Source organism: Cryptotermes secundus, unplaced genomic scaffold (assembly GCF_002891405.2).
Source record: "Cryptotermes secundus unplaced genomic scaffold, Csec_1.0 scaffold172, whole genome shotgun sequence".
Taxonomy (NCBI): domain Eukaryota; kingdom Metazoa; phylum Arthropoda; class Insecta; order Blattodea; family Kalotermitidae; genus Cryptotermes; species Cryptotermes secundus.
The window spans coordinates 919,306-935,149 of record NW_019721518.1 but is presented as its reverse complement, the minus strand read 5'-3'; the positions used below and the strand labels follow the sequence as shown (position 1 = coordinate 935,149).

The following is a 15,844-nucleotide window of genomic DNA, read 5'->3' as shown; positions in this document are numbered from 1 at the left end:
ATACGTATGTGTGTGCATATGCCGGTCACAGTGGCCGCGCGGTCTAGGGTATGAACCGTCTTCGCCGCTCGAAAGCTGGGATCGTGGGTTCGAATCCCTCTCGAGGCTTGGATATCTGTGTGCATTTATTCTGTGTCTGTGTTGTTCTGTGTGTAGGTAGTGGCCTTGCGACGGGCTCATCCCCCATCCAAGGAGCCCTACCGACTGTGAATAGAATAAGAAACTGAAAAATCAGCCAGGGTCCACAAGGGCTGTACAGCCATGGGTGGATGGATGGGTGGGTGGATGAATGGATGGATGAATATGTGGATAGATAGGTGGATGGATGGATGGACGGACAGATAGATAGATAGATGGACAAACTGCCCGGCATATAATCTAGCAAAACACTTAAACCCAATATTAACAAATACATTACAATTAGCTAATGCCTTTAATGTGAAAAATATTAGTACGCTAGCACACTCATTACAACTCATTGAAATAAACAACAGTACACAAATGTGTCAGTTCGACGTTGAAAAGATGTATACCAATATCCCCACAAAAGAACTTTTCAATGTTATTGAAAATATTATAGTTAAGAAAGAAAATGTGTCACATGAAACAAAAATTGAAATTAATAATCTGCTAAAGATAATGTTAGGACAAAATTATATTGAACATAATGGCAAATAGTTTAAAGCTCTTTCTATGGGAGCACCAACTTCAGCGATTCTTGTTTAAGTATTTATTCAATACCTCGAACATACAACTATCATTGATATTTTGACGAAATACTAACTAATTGATTATTTTAGAGACGTTGCTGATATTTTAATCATTTATAATTCCCATATAACTAACATCGAAAATGCGTTGTATGAAATCAACAACATTCACCCTAATATAAAATTGACAATAGAAAGAGAAACGAATAGTAAGATCAATGTCTTAGATTGATCTATTGAAAAAAAAACACGAAAACCTACAACTACCGATCTAATCATTCACAACAATTCATGTCATCCATTTGAACACAGAAAAGCAGCTATAAATTTTCTCATTAATCGATTGAATCAATATCCCCTTTCGCATAACAATAAAAACATAGAAGAAAATATTGTTACAACTATTTTAAATAATAATAACTACCCACTAAATACTATACAACACAAAAACCCTCCTCAAAAAATACTACGCTGAAAAATAAATGGGCCACTTTTACCTATTTTGGACATGAAATCAGATCTATTACTGAACTTTCAAGAATACTGAGGCTGGTATCTCATATAAGACAAAAACAATATAAAACATCTGTTGAAAATAAATGATGACAAAAATGATATGTATAATCTTAGTGGGGTTTACCAACTACAATCTTCTGACTGTCCATTAAAATATACAGGACAAACTGGACGTACTTATGGTCAGATTCAAAGAACGCATACGAGACATAAAAAATAACGGACAAAGTTCCAAATTTGCTCAACATATATTGGACACCACTCATGAATATGGTACGATAGACAATATATTAGAAGTTCTATATATCAGCAAGAAGGGCCGAACCTTGGATACATACGAAAGATTTCACATTTACGAAATCAGCAAACAAAACTTAACTGAATGATTATTTTACTGAAATGTTTAACCCTATATATGATATAACAATTGAAGCATACAAAACATAATATACGGTTATACCCTCTTCCCCCCCTACCTTAACTCCCGCATACACCTTATCTTTACCTCCCCCTTCCCCCCCCCCCAACATTGACTTTAATCGTGCATCACCAAATCAGTCGTTGTTTACTTTCCATACAGTACGGACAGTACTTTGTGAGATGAGGCACTGACTATACAGTAAGTAATAATATGTACTATACACTACATCTTCAATATCAAAATCAATTATTAATTATGACAAAATTTAATACTATTATTTTCGTATCATTTTCAGATTAATTAATTTGCAACATCATGGGTCTCCTATGCATTCTTATATAAAAGAAATACCGAACTTCCAATTGGTCCATGGAAACGTATGAAAAGCAAAAAATCGACGACTGATTCGATCAATTAAGATTTATATTGTTTTATACAATAACTTTTAGTTTTTATATAATCTGACTTACTGTATTTTTACGCAAAGTATTTTAAATGATTGTATCCAATTTAGTGTACAGTAGTTCAATGGTATATGTTTGTTAGTATGTATTTGCCTGATAATGGCCGTCAGTGGCTGAAACATGTAGCGAAACCATAGCTGGGCGCTAACCTTGATTTTTTCTGTTTGTTGTGTTGTGACAGTCAATAAAAGAGTTGTAGATAGATATCCTTGCTGTTCTTGAGCAAATAGATTTACAGGCTAGAAATGAAATACGCCGGTCACGGTAGTCGAGCGGTCTAAGGCATGTACTGTCTTCGCTCACTTGGAAACCGGGACCGTGGGTTCGAATCCCACTCAAGGCATGGATGTTTAGTTTGTGTGTGTGCGTTTTTCTGTGTTTGTTTACAGGCAGAGGCCTTGCGACGAGCTGATCACCCGCCCAAGGAGTCCTACCGAATGTGTAAGATCTAGAAAAACCGAAGTGACCGGAGTTCATGGAGGTAGTCCTAGGCCCAGCAATATGCATTGCTGTTAAGAGGACAAGTTGCGGGAAGAGCATGAAGAAATGAATAAGATTATCATTATGTTGAAGACGTATGAGCTTTTCAGTACAGTTTTGAATGTTCTACAAATTGAGCCCCAAATGCATTAATTTGAAAGAACTTGTATACTTGTATAATCAGTACTAAGGCCGCGATAAACACTCCTTGAATAATAGGCATATTCGATGCTTAAGTACTATACAGCTGATTAAGCGCAGTTATATAAACAGTTTGAGGGCGTTCATCTTCAGGCACTGCGCTCAGATTCACATTTCAACTGCAAAAGTTCTTGCGCGTGAAGTGGAAATATTTTTACACATTGAATTTTCTTCAGACTTCAGCTGTTTACGTTCGGGAATTCATGAAAGGATGCAACACTGTAACTTCAGAAGTTCTCACTTTCTTTGTTACGTTCGGCGTGGGGGGGGGGATACTGTGACGTAAAGCGACAGAAAAAGAAACCGAAGCCTTCAGACGTGGGAGCTAACGTTGTTTTCTCTTTTGGTGTCTCAAGCTGAAACTTCAATTTCCTTTGCCGTTTGTCCAATATGATTACAAAAATTTGCAAGCTACGTGTATAGAGAGAAGTGTATAGTTGACATATTTTTGTTCTTTGTCTTTGAAGCATTATAAAAATTTCAGTAATTTTAATTACGAATTATATCATTGCCCCTGGACTTAATTAATTAAGCATGAATCCATGAAGACGTATGGTGGAGTTGACGTATAGCTCCACTATTCTTGACATCAACGCTAGATGGAGGTGAGTGGTCAACTTGACGCCGCTGTCGCTTTTAACCCTGTACACATTTGGGAAGGAGGCTGCGTGAGCCCCAGAGCCAGTAGCGACGCTGTAGAGAAGAGAAAAATGTGAATTAATAAACTGTGTAAATCCAACTTCTTTTTTCAAATGTACCGAACGATATCACCATTTTATGTTTATTCGACGCTAAATAAACGTTTCAGTTCATAAGACGTCGTCACACAACCGCAGTTCATTCATTAACACAATTTTTTCACATACGAGTAAACAGTTTTATTACAGATATTTTCTCTTTGTTACAGGTAAGTTCTCTATATTGATGATGCATCATTCTAGAATCTGAGGTCTGCACACCGTCCTTCTCAACAAAAGTGAGTTGTTTTGATGCATATGAATCTACTTTTGGAGTAGTCATATAGAATAGCTTACGTGTTGTAAAGTTGTTGCACGATCTTTGTCGGGTTCTACTACATAATTCTGTGAAATTTCTCATGCGTGCAACACCTTCATTATCCGTCTTAGGTTTTATTGATTTACGGTCGTGTAGTATTTCCTAATGACAGGTCAGTTGAAGTAAAATTTGTAGATAAATTAGATAAAATCGTTACATAAGTAAAAATGAACGGACTTATGATCATTAAAGCCATTTATCTGAGAAGCTTGTTAGTTATAATATACATGGTGATTTCCGTGGCCCATAAACGGAAACCCCGACAATAATTTAGAATCACTCTGTATATTTCATGGATGAAACTTTGTTGTTGTTGTTGTTGTTCTTGTTGTTGTTGTTGTTGTTGTTGTTGTATAGTCCCATTTTATTTGAAATCTGTACTAGTACATTCAGAAAATGTGGATGAAACCTGTATCCTATTTAGCTTTGCTATTTTAGCCCTCATGAATTATGCTGCTGAAGTAAAATTACGTTCCATGCTGACAAACTACCGTTTTATTTAGCAAAATAAAGCGCTTTCACCTATGAAAATAAGTCGGATTTGAGGTTCTCACATCGGTGACTATGGAGAACGCTGTTTTCAATGTTATAACATCGTGTAGATTGGTAGAAGTCCGCCTACATTTTAGAAGAAAGTATCACATTCTTCTTCAAGTTTTAAGAATAAATCAGTCCAGTGAAAGACTGATTCTGTACGTTCCTCCGAAACGTCCGTGTACTTGTTCTGAACTACATGGTGTTGCATATGACACGATCATACATTTCAGAATTTATCTTGTACCACACGTTCGATGATTCAAAAAATGTGATGGATGATTTTTATAAATATAATTTGAACTGATGGATCCCAGGTCTAAACCGATCACAGTGGCTTCGCGGTCTAAGGCATGAAATGTCTTCTTCTGCTAAAACACTGGGTTCTAATCCCGCTCAAAATTTGGATTACCTTCTGCAATTATTCTGTGTTTGTGCCGTCCTTTTTAGGTAGCGGCCTTGAGACGGGCTTTATTTCCCTGCCCAAGGAGTCCTACCGACTGTCTGTAAGAGTCATAATTTCAACATTAGCTTTGAGTGGGAACAGACCAGAGAGCGTAATCCATCAAGGTAGGAGAAGAAGGAGAAGGTCCCAGAGCTGTGAAGCCTAAGAGGAAGTCACAAAGTATCGCTTCGTATGCAGGATCCTTATCGGGAACAACAGTCGATGTTCCTCATTACGTTCTAAATTCTGAAAAAAAAAAAAAATAAAATTGTTTCGGAAATGTTTTTCAAACGGATTTCCAAAATAAGGGATTCATATTTCTTCCTACTGAAGGACAATAGTTAAGTGTTTCCTACAGTTTCTCGTGTTCCAGCAATTCTTGTGCAAATGTTTCGAACTTCACGAGGAGGAGCCTGTTGCGACTGTCCGTTAACCAGAGCACACGCGGCGCGTCCTGTTACAGGAGTTCGCGACAAGCAGTCTTTAGGGGACGTTTGTGGTTTATTTTGCAGCGCTATCAGCATCTCAGAGGTAGGGTGATTTGTGAACAATGAATTGGAAAGGATTCGGAAGTAGCGGTCGTGATCTGATCGAGTTATTTTAAAGGAATTGCTTTGGGATGGTTTCCGAAAAACTACGTAATATATCTGTCAGGATGCTTGGAGTACGGGACGAAATACGGACCGAGAACCCCACGAATACAAATCCAAAGCGTTATTGTTGCACCGGTTTTCTCGATAAAATCGTAATCAGACGTTTCGTCCTATCTCTTAAGTTCTTAATCTTCTTGTCTTCAGTGGTGAAGCGGGATGTGTGTACCGTCTTGGTAGAGAGATCTGGAGGAAGGAGACCACTAGCAAGACCTAGACACAGATACAGAAATATTTAAATGGATCTCAGAAGAATAGAATTATGAGTGAGGACTGGATTAATCTGGCTTAGGATAGATATTAATGGCTGGCTGTTGTGAAAACCCTAATTAAATTTAGGATTCAATAAAATACTGGTAATTTCTTGAGTGGTAGAGTAAGTATTGGTTTGTGAAGGAAGGATTTTAAACGAAATGATTCTGTTAATAAAAAGTTGAAGAAATGCCATTACACTTATTCTGTTAATTATATTTTTATTTTGTGCCGTAATTTAAATTATCATAAAATTGGAGAGATTCGGAATTTATGCATTCAGTGCTTTGATTCTATTTATTTCTGTCAATGTTATCTGAAACGAAAACACCCAGAAACTTTTCTTTCTGGATTCAGTTTCCAAATCGCATTTTGATTGTTGACGTAATACGAAATTAATGACTTTCGGCAATAAGAATATTTTTTTTACGCAGTTATTTAACCGATTAATGGTTCCTTCAGTTAATTATTTGAAATTTATTAATCAGTTAAACCTGCTTATAAAATGACATTTAGACTAATTAATGTTGGGAACAGACGGTAGCTGTAATCGTTTTTGAGTAGTTTATCAACTGTGTTGACTACCCTTCCTGTTAGTGTTACGCATGCGCAACAGTGTTGATTTTAACGTTAACGGTGGTTTTGTGTCCGTTATGGAGGTAGCAGTAACCTCTGATCCTCTCCGAACCTACTTCCACATAGCGTTGTTACTTTAATGTTAGTGCGGACGATTACGGTACGCACATGCGCAGTGAAGATAAGTCGAAAATTCTTACTCATTAGCCTGTAAATAACCACATATAGCAGCTCTCCACCGAATTGTGTTCTTATTTACATTATCGCATATTTGTTTCTTCCTCTATTCCCCGTTCTTTGCCTTCAGCTAAACAGAGACAACCTCAATTCACTTGAAAAGCAATATTATCTTTTTTAATAATCTTTCTTTATTTCTCGTTTTTCAGTTCATTTAAATAAATCTGGGCGTTCTTTTTGTGATTCATATTCGTTGTTTGCATGATTTATCCCTTCAAGCAATGTTAGTTCTTCCGGCTGTACTGTCGAGAGCTGAAATTCGCAAGAAGAGAATTTAATTTGGAAATATTTCACGTGGAGACATCTCAACGCAGTCCGCAATGTTTATAGTTTGCGACGTCCATATCTGGATTAGGGAGTGTCGAATGGGAATACGAAAGATGAACAATTAATTGGAAGGGATACTATCACACGGTAGCGTAGATGGTTGAGGCACAATGCTACAAGCCGCAAAGTCTTGGGTTCGAATCCCCATGAGGTGGAATTTTTCAGTTTACCTGATCATTCAAGCCACATTATGGCCCTGGGATCAAGTCAGCCTCTAACAGAAATGAGTACCAGGAAGATTCCTGAGAAGTAAAAGGTGACCGGCGCGAAAGGCTGATAACCTTACCGCCATAATATCTAGAAAATGTGGGAACCTCGACGTCTCACAAACCTATGAATCTCCACGACCTGTTACAGGGATAGCTTCCTGAGATGTAAAGGGTGGCCGGCGCGTAAGGCTGACAACCTTACCGCCATAATATATAGAAAATTTTGGAGCCTCGACGTCTCACAAACTTATGAGCCTCCACGACCTGTTACAGGGATAGCTTTATATTTTTACGGAAGGAAGAATTTGTGGCCCAGTGCAAGTACAATCTTGTCGTTTTCCTGGACAGGCTCTCGAAGAACACAATAAATCTCATTTGAGACACTCAGGCCTGAATTCGAACCAATCACCTCCCGAATATAAATCTACATTGAATTTATCAGCTGTGTGTAATTACCAGTTTCACTTTACGCTCATCTGGACAGATCTGTAAATGTAACTGGATGAGTTTCCCTTACTAGGCTTTTGTGTACACATGAAGAAATATTAGGTTGTGGTAAATTTCCATCGTAAATATATGCAACGCCGGTCACGGTAGCCGAGAGGTCTAAGGCATGTACTGTCTTCGCTCGCTTGGAAACCGGGATCGTGGGTTCGAATCCCACTCAGGGCATGGATGTTTAGTTTGTGTGTGTGCGTCTTTCTGTGTTTGTGTACAGGTAGAGGCCTTGCGACGAGCTGATCACCCGCCCAAGGAGTCCTACCGCATGTGTAAGATCTAGAAAAACCGAAGTGAACGGAGAAGTTCATGGAGGTAGGCCTAGACCCACTGGGGCTGTAGTGCCAAGGATAATAAATATATGCAACAGTGGACTTGTTCGTAGGGCATCAGCTTTAAGCACGAAATGTCACAATAGCGGAACTATAACGATAACTACAGGTACTGTAGGCCCATGTATTTTGTGTAAGGGTGGACGTAATTACTCTCTGTGTGTCCCAACATTTATTGTAAGCTACCAGTCATTCTACGTACTTCAACCTAACGGATACAATGTGAACAGTCTGGAAGTGAACTAACAAATTTCACAAGGTGTATAAGAATAAACTTCACTGTTCATAATTATCTTGTATCTCGTATGTACGGAACATTTGGAATTTCAACAGTTGTCTTTGTTTACAACTTGACTTCACGTGTCTCTTTGCGCACTTAACTCTCATAATAAAAAGACAGCTTCGATATGAATGAACATCCTATAGAACCATCTTAAAGCATTAAACACACTTATGTAATCTATATTAGAGTCAATTTTCCCGACCACACAACATATTTTTATTATTATTACACTACATGTTTCGACCTCAAGAGGTCATCCTCAGGTGTACGAACACAGCTGTATAATTACACGCAATCACATTCGTCTTCTCACTTATTCGATCCTGTATCTTATTCAGGCCCACGCTCAATAATATATCAAGCTCTCTCACAAAACACAAGTTAAAATATTATTCTAAATGTCAAAATTTAAAATTTAAAATTTAAAATTTGTGAATCGAATTTCAATTCAGATCACTAGTTATGCTTACACTTTCACTTGCTATTCAGTCACTGTTGTGTGGGTGGTAAAATTGACTCTAATATTGATTAAATATACAACAGGATGCAAGAAACAATTAAAGTTACACTTATGTAATGTTAAGGTAAGTACTGTGCTATTGGGAATGAGTAGGCTAAAAAAATATAAGAAATTAAATACGTATTTCAAATTTGCGAGACTGATGTCTTAAATTATTCTCACTGAGTGACTGTTAGGCACAAGTAAACACGACACTATCTTTCTGTGAGCTGAAAATGATGTTTGCCACACTGTACCACACAATGCCCTTTGCAGAGCTATTCACTTCTGAAAGGCTTTGTACGTATAAGCGTATGGCTTCATTCTGCCGCTACTTGTACTGTGATAACCACTTAGTAAATGTCCATTTACCTTCCAACAGGAGAAATTATACTGAAGTCCTGTAATTATATTGAAAATTGCCCTGTTATTTCATGGAAATGACGAAGAACAATTGCCGGATTTTCACATTGTGAATATACAATACAAGCTGTTTCATAACTAATATTTCCTTTGCAACATTAACATATAAGAAGCACAAAGATTTGAATATTGTACTTTACGGTTTATTAATAACATTTCGGGTGACTGAGAGCAATAAGATATACACAGTGACACGTCAGCTCAAAACTATAATTGTAGAGCCAGAGAAGACGTACGTTGCTAGCCAATGGCTTGGTAAACACGTTTCTACGGAAACCAGATCACGTGACCGCAACAATAGCTATACGTTCATAAATAGAGGAATAGGCTGTGATCTCTGCCTGGTCCGTACCGATGCTCTATACTAGGAAATCCAAGACGAACTGATTGGAACCCAGTGGCTGGGGGTATAGCTAGGCCACCCTGTTCCTGGGGGATGTAGATATTTCAGGATGGGAGTGGTTTCGAATCTGGGGCACTAAAATGTAGTCATGAGATTAGTGGGACTCGGATCTGAGAATGACTGCGCTGGGGAGACCAGCGACAATTGTAAATGACAAACACATCCTCTCGTCAGAGAGGGTCTTATGTAAGGACTATGACCGCAAGTGTTCAGTTGAAAAATAAAATTACTGGTCGTAAGTCTTGAGGGGATTGTCGCCAAGACGAACTGACTGACTGTAAACCGCCAGTCTTAAAGTAACTTTGACTTTGATTTATTTTAATTATTAGAAAAAAATGGCTCTTGTGGAGAAGGGGTTAAATGCTTCCACCGTAGCCCTGTGAGTAGTAGGAGGTGACGAAAATGGAACCCAGTGCTTGGGGTTATAACTGGGCCAACCTGTCCCTGGGGGATATAAATACGAGGATCTGGAACTCAAGGTTGGGAGGAGTCTCGAATGTGAGACACTAAAATGTAGTCATGAGTCCCGCAGGACTTGGACATGAGAATGACTGCGCTGGAGAGGGCCAGCAGCAATTGTAAACGACAGACACATCCTCTCTCGAGAGAATATTACATAAACAATATAACCACAAGAGTTCAGTTGGAAAATAAAAATTTGCTGGTCTTGAGTCTCAGGGGGGTTGTCACCAAGGCGAACTGGTTCGCGGTAAACCGCCAGTCGTAAGGTAATACTGACTCTAACTCTATTTAATCACTGCATTCGATAGTTGCATTTTCCAAAGCCTTGGAAGGGAATAAAAATCATAACCATACTGAAACCCGGTAAGAACCGGAAATTTACTCAGAATTTGAATTCCATAAGCCAAACTTTTCGAAAAAAGTAACTCAAAGAGTGGTCAAAAGTCACGATGAGATGAGAGACCCGCTTAATTCGAGTCAGTATGGTTTCAGCACAGAGCATAACACAGCACTGCAATGTATGTGTTTTACGTACCACATGACCTTAAATTTTCGTTGTAATTGCTATATCGAAACGGCTGTCCATATGAATCTCCGTATCTGTACTAGAGCGCGCTCTGATGCTTTGCATTTAAACTTATGCTAATTTATATTATAAATGTTACACGAGTGTTTTCAAGTAGCAAGTCGACGATAATTAAAATGTCCTCAGTTGTTGGGGTGTTGTTTTTGTTGTTGTTACTGCTGCTGTTGTTGCTCGTAAGTTATTATTATTATTATTATTATTATTATGTTTGTTTCCCCCTCTGCATTTCTCTGTTTTTCTTCCAGTGCTTACCTTTAATTATTCTTGAACTTTGTGTTCTATTTGTCCAGTATGTAATTACTTTATCTGCATTGCGTTGTGTATGTAATTGGCCTTGTGGCTGTTGGCTCGGCAAGTAAATATTAAAGAATTGCATTGAGTGGAATGAAATTGAATTACTTTCACTCCTTAACTGCAGATTAACTCCGCAATACCGTGAACGTATTTTGATATTTTTTAATATTAGTATATAGTTTTAATTGNGTCCAAGGGTCAATGCCCTACCCTCCTCTTCGTCAATGACGTGGCCGGAAATGAGTCATAAAAGTAATCCGGGTTCTTTATTGCCACACCTTGTATGTACTGCTCATCAGAATATCTTGCGTTATGTATTGTTTTGTCTTTCTTTGGTATTTGTTTATGCTCACTCCGTATTTGGTCACTGTAATTGTTGAGGCAGAGCATTACAGAAAAAAACTGAATCGATTTATTGTTTTCTTGTTATCTCTCGTGAACTCGTAGTTTCGCTGGCTAGTCTCATTTAATAATTGCACATTTTCGAAATAACTTAGCATTTTATGAAGTGTTATTCTTGAAGGCTGAAAATTTGGAAGCAGTGTGAATAGTTCTAAACAATGTTGCCCCTCGGATGTTGTCGGAAATGCCTTCTTTCAGGTTTATAAGCTTATTATTACTAGAAAATTTGTGATTTTCCCAGTTTTATTGCGAATAATATTCCAAAACTTGGTCCTTCATGAAAGTGTGTAACCGTTTCAAACCACATATTTTCTCACTCCTCTCGTTGTTTATATTCACGTGTTAACATATTGCTAGTTTCGTTTCAGTTCTTACTGCAAGTTAGTTTTTGATTTGTAATTATTAATTTTGCTGGCCTATTCTATGCTCGTTGCTTTTCACAAGACTTAGAAAAAGTATTATTATTATTATTATTATTAGCAACATTCGTAATATTTCATAAATGTATGTATATATTTCAGTCTTCTTTAGATTTATGTTCACAGATTTATTTGTCATATTTGTATTTTGTTTTAATTGTTTTCTGTACCTTATATACTCGTGCTAACTTTGTAATTGGCCACTATGCTGTTAAGTTATTGCACGTAAATAAACATGAATTGAATTATTCGAGTTGAACGACTGTGAACGATAGTTTTCTCTCTTTGCTTGTGCATGTATTATTGCAGTCACGTTGCCCCAACCGTGCGGGTATTCCCCTGCTGGCAGGAGGTAGATACTATCGACGCTATTAATTAGAACTGTTCTTTGCTTGAGGGTGTATCATAACGTGGTTGTTCCATCCTTATGCCTTATTACATTCGCGAGATGCTAGTCTGAGATAGTGCCACAAGTTCCTTGTGCAGATCATGACTGCCAACATGACTACGAACATGACGCGATGACACAGATATGCTTACCAAAATGTATGCTGAAACATATAGACATGGACGCTGTCTATGCATTTCAGCAGAGGAGCTAATGTTCTTTTTCTTTCTTAGTGGGGTGGAGTTAGTCCTCTTGGTACTGCGGCCACTTCTGGCCTATTGTACCAGCCCCAGATGATAGGTGAGGGTGATTGTGGAGCAATTTGTGGAATGAAGATTGGCAGGGGAAACCGAAGTACTCGGAGAAAACCTACCCCAGCGCCACTTTGTCCACCACGAATCTCACATTACCAGACCTAGGCTCGAACCCGGGCCGCTGCGGTGGGATGCCAGCGAATAACCGCTTGAGTTATGGCGCGACCATAGCTAATGTTCTTCCTCACGGTGATTTTGAAGCCCTGCATGTATGTGTTACGGATATATTGTCTCAGCAGCAGTGGGCCTCCATTTGTTTCTTCCGTACGCAGAGGTTTTGGACCTCGTAAGAGAGATGTACGTTGAGAGTCACTCGAAACTTGTGAAAATCGCACATTTTCTATTCACTTCTAATTCACTGCATTTAAATTATTTTTATCTCTCTCAGTGCTTCATGTGACCAGCTGGATCCTGCAGTGTGTAAAGTCACTTATAGAAAATCTACCGAAAGCGCTCAGTTTTCGCATGGGAATTTTTTAAATTTATCTATACCGGTGTAATAAAATTGTTTATTTTTTATTGATAATCTGATAAATGTGTATTACTATTGGCCACTTTATATATTGTCACGCATTCTTGGTTTGCGTGACTAATAAGACGGGTTCTGGATTGGATGATTTGATTTATTGACACTTTGCTTTAAATCACTCGTAATCACAATCCATCACCGTAAATCACAATCTTCAGTCGAACCCTTCTTCCTTGACTGCCGAGGACTCACTCCAGTCTCATTCTCCTTCTACGACTAACTTCTGGTTTACGACTGGATTACCTATATAGTCTCGAGATGGATCCATTGGAAAAAAATCTGTTGCCCAGCAATGGATATATGCAAACCACACAGAAAATATCTCTCCCTCTATTGTTGTATTGGGTGGAATATTTTTACCTAATAACGGCTGTTTACCAAGAATGATTTTCCGCAGGAAGATGTTTATCGAGCCGTTGCCTAGCACTGGGTCTATACATCACCATATCTTACCACATTGGGATCATATAGTGACTGATGCACTAACTGTTGCCAAACATCTGAACAAATGGGACTGCAAATCGCGTATAATTATGCATAACGGGTGCCAAGGGATGAAGCATCAGTGGGCATAAATCGATCTTTTTGCTATTGTACTCGTACATACGAGTATATAGGGTATGGTCCCATAGCAACCAGACGGAAACCGATCAATGGCGACCACGAAACTGCAGTATTTGCTATGTATATAATTTGTTCGTTGGTGAATTTGGTGAATTGGGATAGCGTAGTCGGTATAACGACTCTCTATGGGCTGGACGGCGGAGGGGTCGGAGTTCGAGTCCTGGTATGGTCAAGAATTTTATCTTCTGCAAATCGTTCAGACAGGGTCTGGGACCCATCCAGCTTCCTATCCAAAGGGTACCTGGGAGCTCTTCTCCGGGGTTAAAGCGGCAGGGACGTGAAGCCGACCATTCACCTACAACCACTATAAAAGTCAATAAAATGTGGATCTATACATCCACTTCCCCATACGCCTTCATCGTGTCGTGCTTAATTAGTTAAGGACATGGACACCTTTACCTTATACTCTGTTAGTTGAAGAACAAAATTGTAAATATTTCTTCGACGAAGAACTCTTCAGTCACAGTACGATGTTATGTTGCTGTTCCCAAACAAAATTCCTAACATAGACCAGTAGCAGTGATGCATCTGTCGAATTAATTACATTTTATGAGTATAGAAGATCTATAATCTCCAGTTCACTTGCGTTCACATAAGAGAACTCGAATATGGTGGCCAACCCATTTAAGACCCTCGAATATTTCACTGGCAGACCGGAAGGGCGAGAGGTAGGGAACATTTGAAACATTGCACCCTTCCCTTCCCTAATAGCACCTCTAACGGGATTAGATTAATTCAGCGTCTCCACGCTCGCAATGTTTCCACGCCTATCCTTCAAGCCTGTAGTTCCGAATTCTATTTGTAGCCGCCTCTGCTCAGTTACAAGAGAATAAAGTGAGCAGGTTGGACGAATGATAAGGTAAGCCGCACACCGGCATACATCAAGACATGTAACATTCAAGACACGATGTCTGCGACATGACGCAAAGAAAGGAGTACAGTTGAAACGATCGAGATTCTGAAAACCGCCGCACGCCGGTCTGAGTCATGATGCTGACGTCAGATTCATGCTGCAGACACGTGCAACAAAACTCGGCATGTTCCTTTTCTGTGCGTCAAGACTCAGACATCAGTACTCATGTAACACCACCAGTGTACGTTATCGGCATGACGTCATGTCATCAACTAGAGAAGATGTGATAAGACGCAGACACGTGCTATTTTGGTGTGCGAACTCGAGTCTGAATCATGAATGAAGCAAGACTGTGTCTTTTGTCTCATGTCTTGAAGTTTGTGTGCGGCCGCCCTAAGGCTACTGAAATTCAATGATTGTACTGAAGATCTCCTTAGTTGTACTCAGCCCCTCTAGGGTAATTCAGAGTATTACGCCCACGTTCATTTCTCTATCCTGTGTAATTCGCTGTACATAACTTAAATAACAGTTTAAATAATTCAAAGTCTTCAAAAAAATGCGTACATTAAGGTAAACGACGACCGTTTTTACTTCCCAAGATCTCCCACTGTAGCTGTTCCTTATTGCAGGTTGTGTAACAAGTACACTAGATGCAGCGCCGTTAAACCAACATCAAGACAGAAACAACAGGAACTCTGATGTCGAAGAGCTCTCTGTAACTCTGAGAGGAATTTACAATAGAGCTATATCCATCAATGTTTGCCCAAGAAATGCACCAGGAAGTGGGACGTAGACCAGTGCTACCACCAAGACAAGAGTAGCGGGTTGTTTGTGGGGCCCGAAATGCAAACACGGTAATGATTCCTGCACCAGCAGTAACGTCCGAATTAACTCCAGTACCGTCAGCTGGACTTTTGAAAGTACCACGGTCTTGGAATCTCATGAACAGAGACGTAATGACAACAAGCATCCATATGTGTAACTTCTGTGGGCTGTAGGTAAGGCTCATCATGTAACCGTACATCAGTGTTGCGTAACCGGTGTGATGCTATTAATTATACATTAGCACGTTATTTATAAATATGCGATATTTTTAATTAAATATAAAACTTTTATGGTTTGTTCCGATAAAGCCTTTTATATTTCTCTAAGAATTTCATACTTATCAAATTTAATCTCAGGAGGAAATTCCCCCTTGAGATCGACGAGTCTGGTAATGTTAGTGTTCACGCCCTACGTACGATCACGTGTATCGGGTTACGCGTGACGAAAATAACTGGTTCTATGTATATCGGATGGTTGGATTTATTGGCACTTCAATTACGATCTCTCCTAATTACAATTAATACATCTCTATAGCTTAGCTGTATTTACACAATTTACAGTCCACCGTTGCACACGAACTAGGATTCTTCGTCTTCATTAGTCGTCTCCTGGCAACGGATCTCAACACAGAA

At 38.9% G+C, this 15,844-nt stretch overlaps 1 long non-coding RNA gene across 1 annotated transcript; it reads left to right on the top strand.

Annotated features, from left to right (window-relative positions):
- The first annotated feature begins 1,808 nt into the window (after positions 1–1,808).
- On the top strand, positions 1,809–15,462 carry LOC117283180. Its single transcript, XR_004514195.1, has 3 exons — positions 1,809–1,845; positions 3,700–3,768; positions 15,017–15,462. It is a non-coding gene; the product is annotated as an uncharacterized LOC117283180 (long non-coding RNA).
- The last annotated feature ends 382 nt before the right edge of the window (positions 15,463–15,844 follow it).